The sequence below is a fragment of the Alosa pseudoharengus genome, unplaced genomic scaffold (genome assembly GCF_046254945.1).
Source record: "Alosa pseudoharengus isolate Yale_2024_CS ecotype anadromous, Long Island Sound unplaced genomic scaffold, YU_APseudo_1.1 YU_APseudo_1.1_scf_14, whole genome shotgun sequence".
Taxonomy (NCBI): domain Eukaryota; kingdom Metazoa; phylum Chordata; class Actinopteri; order Clupeiformes; family Clupeidae; genus Alosa; species Alosa pseudoharengus.
In genome coordinates this window covers 18,830,525-18,854,653 of record NW_027468609.1, presented here as the reverse complement: position 1 = coordinate 18,854,653, position 24,129 = coordinate 18,830,525, and positions in this window count along the sequence as shown.

Sequence of the window (24,129 nt, the reverse complement as noted above, 5' to 3'; positions counted from 1 at the left end):
AAAATCTGAGGAAATTTGTAACCGCTGAAACTTTTCGTAGAGTTTGGACTAAATCCAATATGGCGGAGGTCCAGTATGGCCAAAAGTGACGTAATAGGGGTCAATCAACTCAAGTCAGTCCAGGGATTCCAACGGTGCTTAATTTGTGAAAATCGAACACACCGTTCAATTGTTACATGCGTAAATGTGAGTCCAGATTCGACCTATTGGTGGCGCTAGAGTGTTCGGCATAGAGCTTTGTAAATTCGTGAGAGTGATCATGGGACGGTCCTGAATCAGGGCGCTAAATTTCATAATAATAATGACTTGCAAATACCTTTCAACCCAGCTTTTCAACTTTCAGCCAAACTTTGACCTGTTGGTGGCGCTAGACGGCTGGGTTTAGAGGTCCGTAAATGAGTGTGAGTGGTCAGTGGAGTGTCCCGAAACTTTCGACGAAAAAATCTGAACTTTTTAGCCAGGCGTTCTATGGGCTGCCATAGACTCCAATGGCAGAAGTGTAATAATAATAATAAATATAGCTGCAAGCAGCAATGCGGGGGCCTAGCAGAGCGCTATAGAGCAGAGTGCAGAGCAAGCACTCAGCAGCAAGAGGACAAATTACACCAACGTCTTTGTGCGTTCTCACAATCAGCTACCATGTCCCTCTACCAAGTTTGGACTTCATACACCAAAGTGTTGCTGAGATGTGAGCTCACTTTCTTTATTACAGCCCCCCTAGAGGCCAAATGAGACCACTTTCCTTCATGTCCTCACAATCAGCTAATATGTCCCTGTACCATGTTTGGACTTCATACACCGAAGTGTTGCTGAGATACGAGCTCACTTCCTGTATTACAGCGCCCCCTATAGAGGCCAAATGATTCCAATTTCCTAGTGCATCATCATAATCAGGTAACAGGTCCTTATACTAAGTTTGGAGTTTGTACACCAAAGCGTTGCTGAGATACAAGCTCACTTCCTGTATTACAGCGCCCCCTATAGAGGCCACATGATGCCAATTTCCTAGTGCGTCCTCACTATCAGATACCAAGTCCCTGTACCAAGTTTGGACTTCATACATTAAAGCATAGCCGAGATGTTAGCCCACTTCCTGTTTGGTGGCTTCATCGCCATATTTGATTGGCTGTCACGGGCAAACAAAAATGAAATTAAAAAATCTGACAAGTATCGTTTGTGCGGCTCGGTCTGAAGATCATCTCCGACAAGTTCTGTGAAAATCGGATGAAATTTGTAACCGCTGAAACTTTTCGTAGAGTTTGGACTAAATCCAATATGGCGGAGGTCCAATATTGCGGAAAGTGATAGGTTAGGGGTCGATGAACTCTGTATGGTCCACGGATTCAGACACTACCTCAATTGTGAAAATCAGACAAAAGAGTCAAGGATCACGCGCATGAACGCATGTCCAGCATTGAACTGGTGGTGGCGCTAGTGTGTTCAATGTATATGCACGAAAATTGGTGTGAGTGATTGGGACAGTGTCCTGACTAATGGTCTCGAGTTTTGTTATATTAACTCAAAGCGTCACCTAGATGTTTGTCCACTTCCTGTTTGGCGGCTTCGTCACAATATTTGATTGGCTGTCACGGGCAAATAAAAATGAAATTGAAAAATCTGACCAGTATCGTTTGTGCGGCCCGGGCAGAAGATCATCTCTACCAAGTTTCGTGAAAATCGGAAGACATTTGTAACCGCTGAAACTTTTCGTAGAGTTTGGACTAAATCCAATATGGTGGAGGTCCAGTATGGCAGAAAGTGACGTAGTAGGGGTCATTCAACTCAGGTCAGTCCAGTGATTCCATCGGTGCATGATTTGTGAAAATCGAACGCACCGTTCAATTGTTACATACGTGAATGTGAGTCCAGATTCGACCCATTGGTGGCGCTAGAGTGTTCGGCATAGAGTTCTGTAAATTGGTGAGAGTGATCATGGGACGGTCCTGAATCAGGGCGCTAAATTTCATAATAATAATGACTTGCAAATACCTTTCAACCCAGCTTTTCAACTTTCGGCCAAACTTTGACCTGTTGGTGGCGCTAGACGGCTGGGTTTAGAGGTCCGTAAATGAGTGTGAGTGGTCAGTGGAGTGTCCCGAAACTTTCTGCCAAAAAATCTGCACTTTTTAGCCAGGCGTTCTATGGGCTGCCATAGACTCCAATGGCAGAAGTGTAATAATAAATATAGCTGCAAGCAGCAATGCGGGGGCCAAGCAGTGCGCTATAGCAGGAATGGCGTTGCCATGGGATGAGCAAGCACTCACAGCAAGTTTGATGGCAATTGGATAAAGAACGGCTGAGAAATAAGCTCATTTACTTTGTTAAAGCACAACTAGAGGCCAAATTACACCAATGTCCTTGTGCGTTCTTACAATCAGCTCCCATATCCGTCTACCAAGTTTGGACTTCATACACCAAAGTGTTGCTGAGATGTGAGCTCACTTTCTTTATTGCAACACCCCTAGAGGCCAAATGAGACCACTTTCCTTGCATATCCTCACAATCAGCTAATATGTCCATGTATCAAGTTTGGACTTCATACAACGAAGCGTTGCTGAGATATGAGCCCACTTCCTGTATTACAGCGCCCCCTATAGAGGCCAAATGATGCCAATTTCCTACTGTGTCCTCACAATCAGATACCAAGTCCCTGTACCAAGTTTGGACTTCATACATCAAAGCGTTGCTGAGATACAAGCTCACTTCCTGTATTGCAGCGCCCCCTGTAGAGGCCAAATGACGCCAATTTCCTAGTGCATCCCCACAATCAGGTACCAAGTCTCTATACCAAGTTTGGACTTCGTACATCAAAGCATTGCTGAGATACAAGCTCACTTCCTGTATTGCAGCGCCCCCTATAGAGGCCAAATGATGCCAATTTCCTAGTGCGTCCTCACAATCAGATACCAAGTCCCTGTACCAAGTTTGGACTTCATACATTAAAGCGTAGCCGAGATGTTAGCCCACTTCCTGTTAGGCGGCATCGTCGCCATGTGTGATTTGCTGTCACGGGCAAATAAACTTAAAATTAAAAAATCTGACAAGTATCGTTTGTGCGGCTCGGTCTGAAGATCATCTCCGCCAAGTTCTGAGAAAATCGGAAGAAATTTGTAACCGCTGAAACTTTTCGTAGAGTTTGGACTAAATCCAACATGGCGGAGGTCCAATATGGCGGAAAGTGACGGGATAGGGGTCGATGAACTTGGGATGTTCCAAGGATTAAGACGCTACCTCAATTGTGAAAATCAGACAAAAGAGTCAAGGATCACGCGCATGAACGCATGTCCAGCATTGAACTGGTGGTGGCGCTAGAGTGTTCAATGTATATGCATAAAAATTGCTGTGAGTGATTGGGACAGTGTCCTGACTAATGGTATCGAGTTTTGTTATGTTAACTCAAAGCGTCACGGAGATGTTAGTCCACTTCCTGTTTGGCGGCTTCATCACCATATTTGATTGGCTGTTACAGGCAAACAAAAATGAAATTGAAAAATCTGACAAGTATCGTTTTTGCGGCTCGGGCAGAAGATCATCTCCGCCAAGTTCTGTGAAAATCGGATGAAATTTGTAACCGCTGAAACTTTTCGTAGAGTTTGGACTAAATCCAATATGTCGGAGGTCCAATATTGCAGAAAGTGACGGGATAGGAGTCGATGAACTCGGGATGGTCCAGGGATTCAGACGCTACCTCAATTGTGAAAATCAGACAAAAGAGTCAAGGAATACGCGCATGAACGCATGTCCAGCATTAAACTGGTGGTGGCGCTAGAGTATTCAATGTATGCATAAAAATTGCTGTGAGAGATTGGGACAGTGTCCTGACTAATGGTACCGAGTTTTGTTATGTTAGCTCAAAATGCCACAGAGATGTTAGTCCACTTCCTGTTTGGCAGCTTCATCGCCATATTTGATTGGCTGTCACGGGCAAACAAAAATGAAATTGAAAAATCTGACAAGTATCTTTTGTGCGGCTCGGGAAGAAGATCATCTCCGCCAAGTTCCATGAAAATCGGATGAAATTTCTGACCGCTGAAACTTTTTGTAGAGTTTGGACTAAATCCAATATGACGGAGGTCCAATATGGCGGAAAGTGACGTAATAGGGTTCATTGAAATTAGGTCGGTCCAGGGATTCCAACGGTGCCTGATATGTGAAAATCGGACGCACCGTTCAATGGTCACATGCGTGAATGCAATCCAGGTTCGACCCATTGGTGGCGCTAGAGTGTTGGGCATAGAGTTCTGTAAATTGGTGAGAGTCATCATGGGACAGTGCTGAATCAGTGTGCCAAATGTCATAACTTTAGACCCAGCGGTTCAATTTTCGGCCAGATTTTGACCTGTTGGTGGCGCTAGATGGCTGGGTTTAGAGGTCCGTAAATGAGTGTGAGTGGTCAGTGGAGTGTCCCGAAACTTTCTGCCAAAAAATCTGAACTTTTTAGCCAGGCGTTCTATGGGCTGCCATAGACTCCAATGGCAGAAGTGTAATAATAGGAAAAGCTAGTAACTCAATGGGTGCCTTCGCAGCTTCGCTGCTTGGCCCCCAATAATAGGAAAAACTACTAAAACAATGGGTGCCTTCGCAGCTTCGCTGCTAGGCCCCCAAATATAGCTGCAAGCAGCAATGAGGGGGCCAAGCAGGCAGTTCAGCAGGCCAGATTTGCCATGTAAGTCAATGCCGTTGCATCAGACATGTAGGCTTAAGCAGTCACAGCAAGTTCCATGCCATACAACCCAAGATTGGCTGAGTTACAAGGTCAAGTTTCACATCAAAACATAGCTGATTTTGTGGGGCTGAACCAGGGCTGAGTGTCGGCGCCCCCTCCCCCAGCCAGTCCACCGCCGCAACCGCCCCTGCCCATCCCACCCCGTCCCACCCTTGCACGCACACATTAGAATGAACTGGATGGAACTTGCTGTCATCAGTTTCACATCAAAAATAAAAGATTGACTGACATATGATCACACTTGCTGTGATTTAAACAGAGAGGTCAAAAATTGACGTCATAGGGTGTGTTGAACTCGGCTTGGCCCAAGGATTCCAATGATACCTCATTTTGCCATTCGGGTCAACAGGTCAAAAGTTACGTCCGTGAACACAAATCCAACTTTGGCCTGTTGGTGGCGCTAGAGCGCTTGAGGTGCCGTCATGAAACTTGGTGAAATGAATTATTGGACTGTCCCCAATTAGTGTGCAAAATTGTATAACTTTTTACCAGACGGTTCTATGGGCGGCCATTGACTTCCATTGCAAAATAATGCGCATCAGCAACTACTGGCCAAAATGCATTTTTGTCAATTACGGAGCCCCCTAGAGGTCAAATGTCACCAAATTTCTTGAGCGTCCTCCCGATGGGGTCGGAGGTACATGTACTAAGTTTGGTTTTGATACATGAAAGCGTTGCTGAGATATGAAATCACTTCCTGTTTGGCGGCTTCGCGCAAATTTCAATTGGCTGGTACAGGCCAATACTTCTTTCAATTGTTCCAGAAATCAATGCACTCATCAGGCATGGTCTGAAGATGGTCTCTGCCAATTTTGGTCAGGATCCGCTGAAATTTGTGACCTGCGAAAACTTGTACGGGTTTTTGATTAAATCCAATATGGCGTCCGAATCAATTACGATGACATCACAAGTTGGCTTGGGTCGAACTAAGGAACTCCAACAGTATTACCAGACATCATTAGTGCAATTTAATTCTAAACACAACAGCAACTACAGGCCAAAAGGCATGTTTCTTAATTACAGCGCCCCCTAGAGGTCAAAGGTCACCAAATTTTTTGAGCTTCCCTCTGATTGGGTCCTGAGTCTATCCACCAAGTTTGGCATTGATACATGCAAGGGTTGCTGAGATATGAGCTCACTTCCTGTTTGGCGGCTTCGCCGCAAATTTCAATTGTATATTATGGATGAACGGTTATAGTTCCGGAGACAAAATACCACAACTTTTGTGAGGCTTGGTCTGAAGATCATGTATGTCAAGTTTGGTGTCGATCGGACAAAATTTGTGACCTGTGAAAAATTAGTTTCACTTTCACTAAAATCCAATATGGCGGAAAATCCATCATGGCGGAAAACGACGCCATAGGGTTCGTTGAACTCGGCCTGGTCCAAGGATTCCAATGGTACCTCAATTTTTAAAATCGGGCCAACGGGTCAGAAGATACATGCGTGAACGCATGTCCAACTTTGGCCTGTTGGTGGCGCTAGAGCGCTCGTGGTGCGGACTTGAAACTTGGTGAAATTAATCATGGGACTCTGCCTAATTACAGTGCCAAATTTCACAACTTTTCACCAGACGGTTCTATGGGCTGCCATAGACTTCAATGGCAGAGGAAAGATGTGTAATAATAATAATAATAGTAGGAAAAGATAGAAACACAATGGGTGCCTTCGCAGCTTCGCTGCTTGGCCCCCAATAATAATAATAAGAAGAAAAAATAGAAACACAATGGGTGCCTTCGCAGCTTCGCTGCTTGGCCCCCAATAATAATAGGGAAGAAAACATAGAATCACTAAGGGTTGCCCTGCAGCTTCGCTGCTTGGCCCCCAAAAATATAGCTGCAAGCAGCAATGTGGGGGCCAAGCAGGCAGTTCAGCAGGCCAGATTTGCTATGCAACTCAATGCCGTGGCATCAGGCATATAGAATTAAGCAGTCACAGCAAGTTCCATGCAAAACAACCCAAGATTGGCTGAGTTGCAAGGTCAAGTTTCACATCAAAACATAACTGATTTTGTGTGGCTGAACCAGGGCTGAGTGTCGCCGCCTCCTCAACCAGCCAACTCACCGCCGCAATCGCCCCTGCCCGTCCCACCCTGCCCCACCCATGCACGCACGCATTAGAATTAATTGAATGGAACTCGCTGTATCAGTTTCACATCAAAAATAAAAGATCGATTGAGATATGATCATGCTTGCTGTGATTTCAATGCCCCCATAGAGGTCAAAGGTCACCAAATTATTTGTGCATCATCAGGATGAACCAGACGGTTCTATGGGCTGCCATTGACCTCCATTGCAGAATAATGCAGCAACTACAGGCCAAAATACATTTTTGCCATTTACAGAGCCCCCTAGAGGTCAAAGGTCACCAAATTTCTTGAGCGTCCCCCTCATTGGGTCCTGAGTCCATGGACTAAGTTTGGTTATGATAGAGGAATGGGTTGCTGAGATATGAGCTCACATCCTGTTTGGCGGCTTCGCCGCAAATTTCGATTGGCTGTTACGCGCGAACGGTTTTAGGTCCGAAGACAAAAAGCAATTCATTAATGAGGCATGGTCTGTAGATGATATCTGTGAAGTTTGGTGTCGATCGGACAAAATTTGTGACCTCTGATACGTTTTAAGTGATTTTGATGAAATCCAAAATGGCGGGAAATCCGTCATGGCGGAAATTGACGTCATAGGGTGCGTTGAACTCGGCTTGGTAGAAGGATTCCAACGATACCTCATTTTTGACAATTGGCCATACGGCTCAAAAGTTACGTACGTGAACGCACGTCCAACTTTGGCCTATTGGTGGCGCTAGAGTGCTTGAGGTGCCATCATGAAACTTGGTGACTTTAATCATGGGACTGTCCCTAATCATCAGGTATATAGCATTAAGCTGAAACAGCAAGTTCCATGCCAAACAACCCAAGATTGGCTAAGTTACAAGGTTATTTCCTGTTTGGCGGCTTCGCCACCAATTTCGATTGGCTGTTACGGGCGAATGCTTTTGTCAATCGTTCCATAAAATTAAACACTGATAAGGCCTGGTCTGCAGATGGTCTGTGCCAATTTTGGTGAAAATCAGATGAAATTTGTGACCTGTGAAATTTTTTTAGTGTTTTTGATTAAATCCAATATGGCGGCCGAATCAATTATGTTGACATCACAAGTTAGCCTGGGTCAGCCTGAGGACCTTCCACAGTATTGTTAGACACCACTAGTGCGTTTTAATTCTAAGCACATCAACAGCTACAGGCCAAAATGCATTTTCGCTAATTACAGCGCCCCCTAGAGGTCAAAGGTCACCAGATTTTTTGAGTGCCCTACTGAAGGGGTTATAAGTCCATGTCGTAAGTTTGGTTATGACAGATGAAAGGGTTGCTGAGATATGAGCTCACTTCCTGTTTGGCGGCTTCGCCGCATATTTCGTTTGGCTGTTACGGGAAAACGGTTTTAGTTCCGAAGATGAAAATCGATAACTTTTGTGCGGCTTGGTCTGAAGATGTTACGTGCTAAGTTTCGTGAAAATCGGACAAACTATGTGAGGCGTGAAACTTTTTAAAGGTTTTTGACAAAATCCAAAATGGCGGAAAATCCATCATGGCGGAAATTGACGTCATAGAGTGCGTTGAACTCGGCTTGGTCCAAGGATTCCAACGATACCACATTTTTGACAATCGGGCAAACGGGTCAAAAGTTACGTGCGTGAACGCACATCCAACTTTGGCCTGTTGGTGGCGCTAGAGGGTTCGACAGGGAGACATGAAACTTGGTGAAATAAAATATTGGAGTGTCCCCAATCAGTGTGCCAAATTTCACAACTTTTTACCAGACGGTTCTATGGGCTGCCATAGACTCCCATGGCAGAGGAAAGATGTTAAATAATAAATATAGCTGCAAGCAGCAATGCGGGGGCCTAGCAGAGCGCTATAGCAGGAATGGCGTTGCCACGGCATGAGCAAGCACTTACAGCAAGAGGCCAAATTACACCAATGTCTTTGTGCGTTCTCACAATCAGCTACCATGTCCCTCTACCAAGTTTGGACTTCATACACCAAAGTGTTGCTGAGATGTGAGCTCACTTTCTTTATTACAGCACCCTTAGAGGCCAAATGAGACCACTTTCCTTGCATGTCCTCACAATCAGCTAATATGTCCCTGTACCAAGTTTGGACTTCATACACCGAAGTGTTGCTGAGATACGAGCTCACTTCCTGTATTACAGCGCCCCCTATAGAGGCCAAATGATGCCAATTTCCTACTGTGTCCTCACAATCAGGTTCCAAGTCCCTGTACCAAGTTTGGACTTCATACATTATCGTATGTCCGAGATGTTAGCCCACTTCCTGTTTTGCGGCTTCATCGCCATATTTGATTGGCTGTCACGGGCAAACAAAAATGAAATTGAAAAATCTGACAAGTATCGTTTGTGCGGCTCGGTCTGAAGATCTTCTCCGCCAAGTTCTGTGAAAATCGGATGAAATTTGTAACCGCTGAAACTTTTCGTAGAGTTTGGACCAAATCCAATATGGCGGAGGTCCAATATGGCAGAAAGTGACGGGATAGGGGTCGAGGAACACGGGATGGTCCAAGGATTCAGACGCTACCTCAATTGTGAAAATCAGACAAAAGAGTCAAGGATCACGCGCATGAACGCATGTGCAGCATTAAACTGGTGGTGGCGCTAGTGTGTTCAATGTATATGCATGAAAATTGGTGTGAGTGATTGGGACAGTGTCCTGACTAATGGTCTCGAGTTTTGTTATGTTAACTCAAAGCGTCACCTAGATGTTTGTCCACTTCCTGTTTGGCGTCCTCGTCACCATATTTGATTGGCTGTCACGGGCAAACAAAAATGAAATTGAAAAATCTGACCAGTATCGTTTGTGCGGCTCGGGCAGAAGATCATCTCCAACAAGTTTCGTGAAAATCTGAGGAAATTTGTAACCGCTGAAACTTTTCGTAGAGTTTGGACTAAATCCAATATGGCGGAGGTCCAATATGGCGGAAAGTGACGGGATAGGGGTCATTGAACTTAGGTCGGTCCAGGGATTCCAACGGTGCCTGATATGTGAAAATCGGACGTACCATTCAATGGTCACATGCATGAATGCAATCCAGGTTCGACCCATTGGTGGCGCTAGAGTGTTGGGCATAGAGTTCTGGAAATTGGTGAGAGTGATCATGGGACAGTGCTGAATCAGTGTGCCTAATTTCATAACTTTAGACCCAGCGGTTCAATTTTCGGCCAGATTTTGACCTGTTGGTGGCGCTAGATGGCTGGGTTTAGAGGTCCGTAAATGAGTGTGAATGGTCAGTGGAGTGTCCCGAAACTTTCTGCCAAAAAATCTGCACTTTTTAGCCAGGCGTTCTATGGGCTGCCATAGACTCCAATGGCAGAAGTGTAATAATAGGAAAAGCTAGTAACTCAATGGGTGCCTTCGCAGCTTCGCTGCTTGGCCCCCAAATATAGCTGCAAGCAGCAATGCGGGGGCCAAGCAGTGCGCTATAGCAGGAATGGCGTTGCCATGGCAGGAGCAAGCACTCACAGCAAGTTTGATTGCAATTGGATAAAGAACGGCTGAGAAATAAGCTCATTTACTTTGTTAGAGCGCCCCTAGATGCCAAATTACACCAATGTCCTTGTGTGTTCTCACAATCAGCTACCATGTCCCTCTACCAAGTTTGGACTTCATACACCAAAGTGTTGCTGAGATGTGAGCTCACATTCTTTATTACAGCACCCCTAGAGGTCAAATGAGACCACTTTCCTTACATGTCCTCACAATCAGCTAATATGTCCATGTATCAAGTTTGGACTTCATACAACGAAGCGTTGCTGAGATTTGAGCCCACTTCCTGTATTACAGCGCCCCCTATAGATGCCAAATGATGCCAATTTCCTACTGTGTCCTCACAATCAGATACCAAGTCCCTGTACCAAGTTTGGACTTCATACATCAAAGAATTGCTGAGATACAAGCTCACATCCTGTATTGCAGCGCCCCCTGTAGAGGCCAAATGACGCCAGTTTCCTAGTGCATCCCCACAATCAGGTACCAAGTCTCTATACCAAGTTTGGACTTCGTACATCAAAGCGTTGCTGAGATACAAGCTCACTTCCTGTATTGCAGCGCCCCCTATAGAGGCCAAATGATGCCAATTTCCTAGGGCGTCCTCACAATCAGATACCAAGTCCCTGTACTAAGTTTGGACTTCATACATTAAAGCGTAGCCGAGATGTTAGCCCACTTCCTGTTTGGCGGCATCGTCGCCATGTGTGATTGACTGTCACGGGCAAATAAACTTGAAATTAAAAAATCTGACAAGTATTGTTTGTGTGGCTCGGTCTGAAGATCATCTCCGCCAAGTTCTGTGAAAATCGGATGAAATTTGTAACCGCTGAAACTTTTCATAGAGTTTGGACTAAATCCAATATGGCGGAGGTCCAATATGGCGGAAAGTGACGGGATAGGGGTCGATGAACTCAAGATTGTTCAAGGATTCAGACGCTACCTCAATTGTGAAAATTAGACAAAAGAGTCAAGGATCACGAGCATGAACGCATGTCCAGCTTTGAACTGGTGGTGGCGCTAGAGTGTTCAATGTATATGCACGAAAATTGGTGCGAGTGATTGGGGCAGTGTCCTGACTAATGGTATCAAGTCTTGTTATGTTAACTCAAAGCGTCACCTAGATGTTTGTCCACTTCCTGTTTGGTGGCTTCATTGCCATATTGGATTGGCTGTCACGAGCAAACAAAAATGAAATTAAAAAATCTGACCAGTATCGTTTGTGTGGCTCGGTCTGAAGATCATCTCCTCCAAGTTCTGTGAAAATCGGATGAAATTTGTAACCGCTGAAACTTTTCGTAGAGTTTGGACTAAATCCAATATGGCGGAGGTCCAATATGGCGGAAAGTGACGGGATAGGGGTCATTGAACTTAGGTCGGTCCAGGGATTCCAACGGTGCCTGATATGTGAAAATCGGACGTACCATTCAATGGTCACATGCATGAATGCAATCCAGGTTCGACCCATTGGTGGCGCTAGAGTGTTGGGCATAGAGTTCTGGAAATTGGTGAGAGTGATCATGGGACAGTGCTGAATCAGTGTGCCTAATTTCATAACTTTAGACCCAGCGGTTCAATTTTCGGCCAGATTTTGACCTGTTGGTGGCGCTAGATGGCTGGGTTTAGAGGTCCGTAAATGAGTGTGAATGGTCAGTGGAGTGTCCCGAAACTTTCTGCCAAAAAATCTGCACTTTTTAGCCAGGCGTTCTATGGGCTGCCATAGACTCCAATGGCAGAAGTGTAATAATAGGAAAAGCTAGTAACTCAATGGGTGCCTTCGCAGCTTCGCTGCTTGGCCCCCAAATATAGCTGCAAGCAGCAATGCGGGGGCCTAGCAGAGCGCTATAGCAGAAATGGCGTTGCCACGGCATGAGCAAGCACTTACAGCAAGAGGCCAAATTACACCAATGTCTTTGTGCGGTCTCACAATCAGCTACCATGTCCCTCTACCAAGTTTGGACTTCATACACCAAAGTGTTGCTGAGATACGAGCTCACTTTCTGTATTACAGCGCCCCCTGTAGAGGCCAAATGATTCCAATTTCCTAGTGCATCATCATAATCAGGTAACAGGTCCTTATACTAAGTTTGGAGTTTGTACACCAAAGCGTTGCTGAGATACAAGCTCACTTCCTGTATTACAGCACCCCCTATAGAGGCCAAATGATGCCAATTTCCTGCTGTGTCCTCACAATCAGATACAAAGTCCCTGTACCCAGTTTGGACTTCATACATTAAAGCGTCTCCGAGATGTTAGCCCACTTCCTGTTTTGCGGCTTCATGGCCATATTTGATTGGCTGCCATAGGCCAATAAAGTGGAATCTGAAAAATCTGACAAGTATCGTTTGTGCGGCTCGGTCTGAAGATCATCTCTGCCAAGTTCTGTGAAAATCAAATGAAATTTGTGACCGCTGAAACTTTTCGTAGACTTTAGACCAATTCCAATATGGCGATGGTCCAATATGGCAGAAAGTGACGGGATAGGAGTCGATGAACTCGGGATGGTCCAAGGATTCAGACACTACCTCAATTGTGAAAATCAGACAAAAGAGTCAAGGATCACGCGCATAAACGCATGTGCAGCATTAAACTGGTGGTGGCGCTAGTGTGTTCAATGTATATGCATGAAATTTGGTGTGAGTGATTGGGACAGTGTCCTGACTAATGGTCTTGAGTTTTGTTATGTTATCTCAAAGCATCACCTAGATGTTTGTCCACTTCCTGTTTGGCGTCCTCGTCACCATATTTGATTGGCTGTCACGGGCAAACAAAAATGAAATTGAAAAATCTGACCAGTATCGTTTGTGCGGCTCGGGCAGAAGATCATCTCCAACAAGTTTCGTGAAGATCTGAGGAAATTTGTAACCGCTGAAACTTTTCGTAGAGTTTGGACTAAATCCAATATGGCGGAGGTCCAGTATGGCCAAAAGTGATGTAATAGGGGTCAATCAACTCAAGTCAGTCCAGGGATTCCAACGGTGCTTAATTTGTGAAAATCGAACACACCGTTCAATTGTTACATGCGTAAATGTGAGTCCAGATTCGACCTATTGGTGGCGCTAGAGTGTTCGGCATAGAGCTTTGTAAATTCGTGAGAGTGATCATGGGACGGTCCTGAATCAGGGCGCTAAATTTCATAATAATAATGACTTGCAAATACCTTTCAACCCAGCTTTTCAACTTTCAGCCAAACTTTGACCTGTTGGTGGCGCTAGACGGCTGGGTTTAGAGGTCCGTAAATGAGTGTGAGTGGTCAGTGGAGTGTCCCGAAACTTTCTGCCAAAAAATCTGCACTTTTTATCCAGGCGTTCTATGGGCTGCCATAGACTCCAATGGCAGAAGTGTAATAATAATAATAATAAATATAGCTGCAAGCAGCAATGCGGGGGCCAAGCAGTGCGCTATAGCAGGAATGGCGTTGCCATGGGATGAGCAAGCACTCACAGCAAGTTTGATGGCAATTGGATAAAGAACGGCTGAGAAATAAGCTCATTTACTTTGTTAAAGCACAACTAGAGGCCAAATTACACCAATGTCCTTGTGCGTTCTTACAATCAGCTCCCATATCCGTCTACCAAGTTTGGACTTCATACACCAAAGTGTTGCTGAGATGTGAGCTCACTTTCTTTATTGCAACACCCCTAGAGGCCAAATGAGACCACTTTCCTTGCATATCCTCACAATCAGCTAATATGTCCATGTATCAAGTTTGGACTTCATACAACGAAGCGTTGCTGAGATATGAGCCCACTTCCTGTATTACAGCGCCCCCTATAGAGGCCAAATGATGCCAATTTCCTACTGTGTCCTCACAATCAGATACCAAGTCCCTGTACCAAGTTTGGACTTCATACATCAAAGCGTTGCTGAGATACAAGCTCACTTCCTGTATTGCAGCGCCCCCTGTAGAGGCCAAATGACGCCAATTTCCTAGTGCATCCCCACAATCAGGTACCAAGTCTCTATACCAAGTTTGGACTTCGTACATCAAAGCGTTGCTGAGATACAAGCTCACTTCCTGTATTGCAGCGCCCCCTATAGAGGCCAAATGATGCCAATTTCCTAGTGCGTCCTCACAATCAGATACCAAGTCCCTGTACCAAGTTTGGACTTCATACATTAAAGCGTAGCCGAGATGTTAGCCCACTTCCTGTTAGGCGGCATCGTCGCCATGTGTGATTTGCTGTCACGGGCAAATAAACTTGAAATTAAAAAATCTGACAAGTATCGTTTGTGCGGCTCGGTCTGAAGATCATCTCCGCCAAGTTCTGAGAAAATCGGATGAAATTTGTAACCGCTGAAACTTTTCGTAGAGTTTGGACTAAATCCAATATGGCGGAGGTCCAATATGGCGGAAAGTGACGGGATAGGGGTCATTGAACTTAGGTCGGTCCAGGGATTCCAACGGTGCCTGATATGTGAAAATCGGACGTACCATTCAATGGTCACATGCATGAATGCAATCCAGGTTCGACCCATTGGTGGCGCTAGAGTGTTGGGCATAGAGTTCTGGAAATTGGTGAGAGTGATCATGGGACAGTGCTGAATCAGTGTGCCTAATTTCATAACTTTAGACCCAGCGGTTCAATTTTCGGCCAGATTTTGACCTGTTGGTGGCGCTAGATGGCTGGGTTTAGAGGTCCGTAAATGAGTGTGAGTGGTCAGTGGAGTGTCCCGAAACTTTCTGCCAAAAAATCTGAACTTTTTAGCCAGGCGTTCTATGGGCTGCCATAGACTCCAATGGCAGAAGTGTAATAATAGGAAAAGCTAGTAACTCAATGGGTGCCTTCGCAGCTTCGCTGCTTGGCCCCCAATAATAGGAAAAACTACTAAAACAATGGGTGCCTTCGCAGCTTCGCTGCTAGGCCCCCAATAAGAATACGTAGAATCACTATGGGTTGCCGCGCAGCTTCGCTGCTTGGCCCCCAAATATAGCTGCAAGCAGCAATGTGGGGGCCAAGCAGTTGAGCAGGAGTTGTCATGGCAACCCAATGTTGCTACATTATACACACACCCAATTAACCACCCGTCCCACACACACACATATACAAAGATAAACTTCCTCTCCCACACACCCCAATAACCCCCCATACATATGCATACCTCAAACATCACCAAATGTATTGTGCATAGTCAGGTTGTAGTCACGAGTCCACATACCAAGTTTGGTGTCGATACGAGAAAGTGTTGATAATTATAGCACCCCTAGTGGTCAAAAGTCACCACATTTATTGTGCGTCCTCAGGTTGTAGTCACGAGTCCATATACCAAGTTTGGTGTTGATACGAGAAAGTGTTGCAAATTATAGCACCCCTAGTGGTCAAAGGTTGCTAAAATTATTGTCTGTCCTCAGGATGAGGTCCCAAGTCCATATACTAAGTTTGGTTTCAATATGTGAAAGCATTGCTGAAATATGAGCCCACTTCATGTGATTATAGCGCCACCTATAGGTCAAAAGTCATCAAATGTATTGAGCCCCCTCCTAATTGGGTCCTGAGGCCCTCTACTGAGTTTGGTGTTGATACGCAAAAGCCTTGCTGAGATCACTTCATTTCCTGTTTGGCGGCTTTGCCGCCAAACGTGATTGGTCGTCACAGGCAAGCGGTTTGGAATATGTCTCCAAAAAGCAATGCGTTTATGAGTCATGGTCTGACGATCATCTGCGTCAAGTTTCGTGAAAATCGGAGGAACTTTGTGACCTTTGATGCCTTTTAAGTGTTTTTGATGACATCCAATATGGCGGTCGAATGAATTATGTTGACGTCACATGTTGGCATGTTTCGGCCTAAGGACCTCTCAAGGTATTAACAGATATCACTAATATGCTTTAATTCCAAACACATGACTCGTTACAGGCCAAAACGTAATTTTGGTAATTATAGCGCCACCTATAGGTCAAAAGTCATCAAATGTATTGAGCCTCCTCCTAATTGGGTCCTGAGGCCCTCTACTGAGTTTGGTGTTGATACGTTAAAGCTTTACTGAGATATTACTTCGCTTCCTGTTAGGCGGCTTCGCCGCCAAACTTGATTGGTCGTCACAGGCAACCGGTTTTGAATATGTCTCCAAAAAGCAATGCGTTTATGAGTCATGGTCTGACGATCATCTGCGTCAAGTTTCGTGAAAATCGGAGAAACTTTCTGACCTTTGGTGCCTTTTAAGTGTTTTTGATGACATCCAATATGGCGGTCGAATGAATTATGTTGACGTCACATGTTGGCATGTTTCGGCCTAAGGACCTCTCAAGGTATTAACAGATATCACTAATATGCTTTAATTCCAAACACATGACTCGTTACAGGCCAAAACGTAATTTTGGTAATTATAGCGCCACCTATAGGTCAAAAGTCATCAAATTTATTTAGCCTCCTCCTAATTGAGTCCTGAGACCCTGTACTGAGTTTGGTGTTGATACGCGAAAGCCTTGCTGAGATCACTTCAATTCCTGTTTGGCGGCTTCGCCGCCAAACTTGATTGGTCACGACGGGCGATGGGTTTTGAATATGGCTCCGAAAAGCAATAACATTTGTGAGTCATAGTCTGAAGATCATCTGCGTCAAGTTTCGTGAAAATCGGACAAACTTTGCGAACTTTGATGCCTTTTAGGTGTTTTTGATTAAATCCAATATGGCAGCCTGATCAATTACGTTTACCCCATAAATTGACATCTGCGTTGAGTTCGGTCTCATCCAAGGATTCCAAATATACCTTAATGTTCAAAATGTGGTGTACCATTCAAACGTTATGTGCATAGATGTAATAAAAAATTTGAAATGTTGGTGGCGCTAGAGCACTCAAAGTGCAGACTTGAAACTTTGATAAATTAAAGATATGACTGAACCGAATCAATGTGCCGAATATCCCAACTTTTTACTCTATGGTTTAATGGCAAATTAGCGTTTCGTTATAATAATAATAATAATAAGAATACGTAGAATCACTATGGGTTGCCTCGCAGCTTCGCTGCTTGGCCCCCAAATATAGCTGCAAGCAGCAATGTGGGGGCCAAGCAGTTAAGCAGGAGTTGTCATGGCAACCCAATGTTGTTACATTATACACACACCCAATTAATCCCCCATCCCACACACACACATATACACAGATAAACCTCCTCTTCCACACACCCCAATAGCCCCCCACACATACGCATGCCTCAAACATCACCAAATGTATTGTGCGTCCTCAGGTTGTAGTCACAAGTCCACATACTAAGTTTGGTGTCGATACGAGAAAGTGTTGATAATTATAGTGCCTCTAGTGGTCAAATGTCACTAAATATATTGAGCGTCTTCAGGATGTGGTCCCGAGTCCTTGTACCAAGTTTGGTGTCGATACGAGAAAGTGTCGCAAATTATAGCACCCCTAGTGGTCAAAGGTCGCAAAATTGATTGTGCATCCTCAGGATGTGGTCACAAGTCCACATACCAAGTTTGGTGTCTATATGAGAAAGTGTTGATAATTATAGCACCCCTAGTGGTCAAAAGTCACCAAATTTCTTGTGCATCCTCAGGTTGTAGTCACGAGTCCACATACCAAGTTTGGTGTCGATACGAGAAAGTCTTGCAAATTATAGCACCCCTAGTGGTCAAAGGTTGCTAAAATTATTGTCTGTCCTCAGGATGAGGTCCCAAGTCCATATACTAAGTTTGGTTTCAATATGTGAAAGCATTGCTGAAATATGAGCCCACTTCTTGTGATTATAGCGCCACCTATTGGTCAAAAGTCATCAAATTTATTGAGCCTCCTCCTAATTGGGTCCTGAGACCCTGTACTGAGTTTGGTGTTGAAACGCGAAAGCATTGCTGAGATATCACTTCACTTCCTGTTTGGCGGCTTCGCCGCCAAACTTGATTGGTTGTCACGGGCAACCGGTTTTGAATATGTCTCCAAAAAGCAATGCGTTTATGAGTCATGGTCTGACGATCATCTGCGTCAAGTTTCGTGAAAATCGGAGAAACTTTGTGACCTTTGATGCCTTTTAAGTGTTTTTGATGACATCCAATATGGCGGTTGGATCATTTATGTTGACGTCACATGTTGGCATGTGGCGGCCTAAGGACCTCTCAAGGTATTAACAGATATCACTAATATGCTTTAATTCCAAACGCATGACCCGTTACAGGCTAAAACGTAATTTTGCTAATTATAGCGCCACCTATAGGTCAAAAGTCACCAAATGTATTGAGCCTCCTCCTAATTGGGTCCTGAGACCCTATACTGAGTTTGGTGTTGATACGCGAAAGCCTTGCTGAGATCACTTCACTTCCTGTTTGGTGGCTTCGCCGCCAAACTTGATTGGTTGTGACGGGCGACGGGTTTTGAATATGGCTCCTAAAAGCAATGCATTTATGAGTCATGGTCTGAAGATCATCTGCGTCAAGTTTCGTGAAAATCGGACAAACTTTGCCAACTTTGATGCCTTTTAGGTGTTTTTGATTAAATCCAATATGGCAGCCTGATCAATTACGTTTACCCCATAAATTGACATCTGCGTTGAGTTCGGTCTCATCCAAGGATTCCAAATATACCTTAATGTTCAAAATGTGGTGTACCATTCAAACGTTATGTGCATAGATGTAATAAAAAATTTGAAATGTTGGTGGCGCTAGAGCACTCAAAGTGCAGACTTGAAACTTTGATAAATTAAAGATATGACTGAACCGAATCAATGTGCCGAATATCCCAACTTTTTACTGTATGGTTTAATGGCAAATTAGCGTTTCGTTATAATAATAATAATAATAAGAATACGTAGAATCACTATGGGTTGCCTCGCAGCTTCGCTGCTTGGCCCCCAAATATAGCTGCAAGCAGCAATGTGGGGGCCAAGCAGTTGAGCAGGAGTTGTCATGGCAACCCAATGTTGCTACATTATACACACACCCAATTAACCACCCGTCCCACACACACACATATACAAAGATAAACTTCCTCTCCCACACACCCCAATAACCCCCCATACATATGCATACCTCAAACATCACCAAATGTATTGTGCATAGTCAGGTTGTAGTCACAAGTCCACATACCAAGTTTGGTGTCGATACGAGAAAGTGTTGATAATTATAGCACCCCTAGTGGTCAAAAGTCACCACATTTATTGTGCGTCCTCAGGTTGTAGTCACGAGTCCATATACCAAGTTTGGTGTTGATACGAGAAAGTGTTGCAAATTATAGCACCCCTAGTGGTCAAAGGTCGCTAAAATTATTGTATGTCCTCAGGATGTGGTCCCGAGTCAATGAGCCAAGTTTGGTTTCGATACGTGAAAGCATTGCAGAAATATGAGCCCACTTCCTGTGATTATAGCGCCACATAGTGGTCAAAATTTACCACATTTCTTGAGTGTCCTCCTGATTGAGTCCTGAACCTATATACCTAGTTTGGTTTTGATATGTGAAAGCATTGCTGAGATATCACTTCACTTCCTGTTTGGCGGCTTCGCCGCCAAACTTGATTGGTTGTCACGGGCAACAGGTTTTGAATATGGTTCCAGAAAGCAATGCATTTATGAGACATGGTCTGACGATCATCTGCGTCAAGTTTCGTGAAAATCGGAGAAACTTTGTGACCTTTGATGCCTTTTAAGTGTTTTTGATGACATCCAATATGGCGGTTGGATCATTTATGTTGACGTCACATGTTGGCATGTGGCGGCCTAAGGACCTCTCAAGGTATTAACAGATATCACTAATATGCTTTAATTCCAAACACATGACCCGTTACAGGCTAAAACGTAATTTTGGTAATTATAGCGCCACCTATAGGTCAAAAGTCACCAAATTTATTGAGCCTCCTCCTAATTGGGTCCTGAGACCCTGTACTGAGTTTGGTGTTGATACGCGAAAGCCTTGCTGAGATCACTTCAATTCCTGTTTGGCGGCTTCGCCGCCAAACTTGATTGGTCACGACGGGCGATGGGTTTTGAATATGGCTCCGAAAAGCAATAACATTTGTGAGTCATAGTCTGAAGATCATCTGCGTCAAGTTTCGTGAAAATCGGACAAACTTTGCGAACTTTGATGCCTTTTAGGTGTTTTTGATTAAATCCAATATGGCAGCCTGATCAATTACGTTTACCCCATAAATTGACATCTGCGTTGAGTTCGGTCTCATCCAAGGATTCCAAATATACCTTAATGTTCAAAATGTGGTGTACCATACAAACGTTATGTGCATAGATGTAATAAAAAATTTGAAATGTTGGTGGCGCTAGAGCACTCAAAGTGCAGACTTGAAACTTTGATAAATTAAAGATATGACTGAACCGAATCAATGTGCCGAATATCCCAACTTTTTACTGTATGGTTTAATGGCAAATTAGCGTTTCGTTATAATAATAATAATAATAAGAATACGTAGAATCACTATGGGTTGCCTCGCAGCTTCGCTGCTTGGCCCCCAAATATAGCTGCAAGCAGCAATGAGGGGGCCAAGCAGTTGAGCAGGAGTTGTCATGGCAACCCAATGTTGCTACATTATACACACACCCAATTAACCCCCCCTGTCCCACACACACACATATACACAGATAAACTTCTTCCCCCACACACCCCAATAACCCCCCACACATATGCATACCTCAAACATCACCAAATTTATTGTGCGTAGTCAGGTTGTAGTCACAAGTCCACATACCAAGTTTGGTGTCGATACAAGAAAGTGTTGATAATTGTAGCACCCCTAGTGGTCAAAGCTCACTAAATATATTGTGCGTCTTCAGGATGTGTTCCCGAGTCCATGTACCAAGTTTGGTGTCGATACGATAAAGTTTTTCTAATTATAGCGCCCCTAGTGGTCAAAGGTCACTAAATGTATTGTCCTTATTCAGGATGTGGTCCCGAGTCCAGGTACCAAGTTTGGTGTCGATACGAGAAAGTGTTGCAAATTATAGCACCCCTAGTGGTCAAACGTTGCTAAAATTATTGTCTGTCCTCAGGATGAGGTCCCAAGTCCATATACTAAGTTTGGTTTCAATATGTGAAAGCATTGCTGAAATATGAGCCCACTTCTTGTGATTATAGCGCCACCTATAGGTCAAAAGTCATCAAATTTATTGAGCCTCCTCCTAATTGGGTCCTGAGACCCTGTACTGAGTTTGGTGTTGATACGCAAAAGCCTTGCTGAGATCACTTCACTTCCTGTTTGGCGGCTTCGCCGCCAAACTTGATTGGTCAAGACGGGCGATGGGTTTTGAATATGGGTCCAAAAAGCAATGCGTTTGTGAGTCATGGTCTGAAGATCATCTGAACCAAGTTTCATGAAAATCGGATGAACTTTGTGACCTTTGATGCCTTTTAAGTGATTTTGATTAAATCCAATATGGCGGCCAGATCAATTATGTTGACATCACAAAATCACATCTGTCAGCCTTAGGACCTCCCAGAGACATCACTAGTATATTAACATTAACATTAACAGACACCAATAGTAAGTTTTAATTCCAAACACATCACCCGTTACAGGCCAAAATGTAATTTTGCTTATTATAGCGCCACCTATAGGTCAAAAGTCATCAAATTTATTGAGCCTTCTCCTTATTGGGTCCTGACCCCATGTACTGAGTTTGGTTTTGATACGTTAAAGCTTTACTGAGATATTACTTCGCTTCCTGTTTGGCGGCTTCGCCGCCAAACTTGATTGGTCGTCTCAGGCAACCGGTTTTGAATATGTCTCCAAAAAGCAATGCGTTTATGAGTCATGGTCTGACGATCATCTGCGTCAAGTTTCGTGAAAATCGGAGAAACTTTCTGACCTTTGATGCCTTTTAAGTGTTTTTGATGACATCCAATATGGCGGTCGAATAAATTATGTTGACGTCACATGTTGGCATGTTTCGGCCTAAGGACCTCTCAAGGTATTAACAGATATCACTAATATGCTTTAATTCTAAACACATGACCCGTTACAGGCTAAAACATAATTTTGCTAATTATAGCGCCACCTATAGGTCAAAAGTCATCAAATTTATTGAGCCTCCTCCTAATTGGGTACTGAGACCCTGTACTGAGTTTGGTGTTGATACGCGAAAGCCTTGCTGAGATATCACTTCACTTCCTGTTTGGCGGCTTCGCCGCCAAACTTGATTGGTCGTCACAGGCAACCGGTTTTGAATATGTCTCCAAAAAGCAATGCGTTTATGAGTCATGGTCTGACGATCATCTGCGTCAAGTTTCGTGAAAATCGGACAAACTTTGCGAACTTTGATGCCTTTTAAGTGTTTTTGATGAAATACAATATGGCGGAAGATCCAACATGGCGGAAATTGACGTCATGGGGTGCGTTGAGTTCGGCCTCATCCAAGACTTCCAAAGATATTGCGATATTCAAAATCGGGCATACGGTTCAAAAGTTAATTGCATGGATGCAATGTCAACTTTGACCCATTGGTGGCGCTAGACTCTCTGTGGTTCAGGCATAAAACTTGCTCAAATTAATTTTTATACTGTCCCGAATCAATGTGCCAAATTTCACAACTTTTTACTGTACGGTTCTATGGGCTGCCATAGACTTCAATGGCAGCGGAAAGATGTGTAATAATAATAATAAATATAGCTGCAAGCAGCAATGAGGGGGCCAAGCAGTATAGGCCGGAGTAGCCACGGTGACAAGATAGAACTCAGCAGACACCCGGGATCAACAGGGCTGAGTATTGCCACCGCCTCCGCCAGCCAGCCCCTCCCCCCACCTAATCACCCCAGCCCGTCCCACCCCGTTCTGCCCTGCCCTGCCCTTGCACGCACGCATTAGAATTAACTGGATGGAACATGTTGTCATCAGTTTCACATCAAAAAATAAAAGATTGATATAACACATCAGCAACTACACATCAAAATGCAATATTGCTAATTGCAGCACCCCCTACAGGTCAAAGGTCACCAAATTTTTTGAGCGTCCTCCTAATGGGGTCATGAATATATGTAATAAGTTATTAATATAAGTGGTTATAATACATGGCAGGGTTGCTGAGATATGAGCTCACTTCCTGTTTGGCGGCTTCGCCACCAATTTCGATTGGCTGTTATGGGCGAATGCTTTTGTCAATTGTTCCAGAGAGCAATATATTGATAGGTTATGGTCTGAAGATGGTCTGTGCCAATGTTGGTGAAGATCAGATGAAATTTGCGACCCGCGAAAACTTTTTGATGTTTTTGATTAAATCCAACATGACGGCCGAATCAATTATGATGACATCACAAGTTGTGCTGGGTCAGCCTAAGGACCTCCAACAGTATTACCTGAAACCACTAGTGCATTTTAATTCTAAGGACAACAGCAGCTACAGGCCAAAAGGCATGTTTCTTAATTATAGCGCCCCCTAGAGGTCAAAGGTCACCAGATTCCTTGAGCGTCCCCCTGATTGGGTCCTGAGTCCATGCACCAAGTTTGGCTTTGATACATGCAAGGGTTGCTGAGATATGAGCTCATTTCCTGTTTGGCGGCTTCGCCGCAAGTTTCGATTGGCTGTTACAGCCGCATGCTACTGTCAATTGTTCCAAAAAGCAAGGCACTGATAAGGCATGGTCTGAAGATGGTCTTTGCCAATTTTGGTGAGGATCCGCTGAAATTTGTGACCTGTGAAAACTTGTACGTGTTTTTGATTAAATCCAATATGGCGGCCGAATCAATTATGATGACATCACAAGTTGGCTTGGGTCAACCTAAGGACCTCCAACAGTATTGCCAGACACCACTAGTGCATTTTAATTCTAACTACAACAGCAGCTACAGGCCAAAAGGCATGTTTCTTAATTACAGCGCCCCCTAGAGGTCAAAGGTCACCAGATTTCTTGAGCGTCCCCCTAATTGGGTACTGAGTCCATGTACTAAGTTTGGTTATGATAG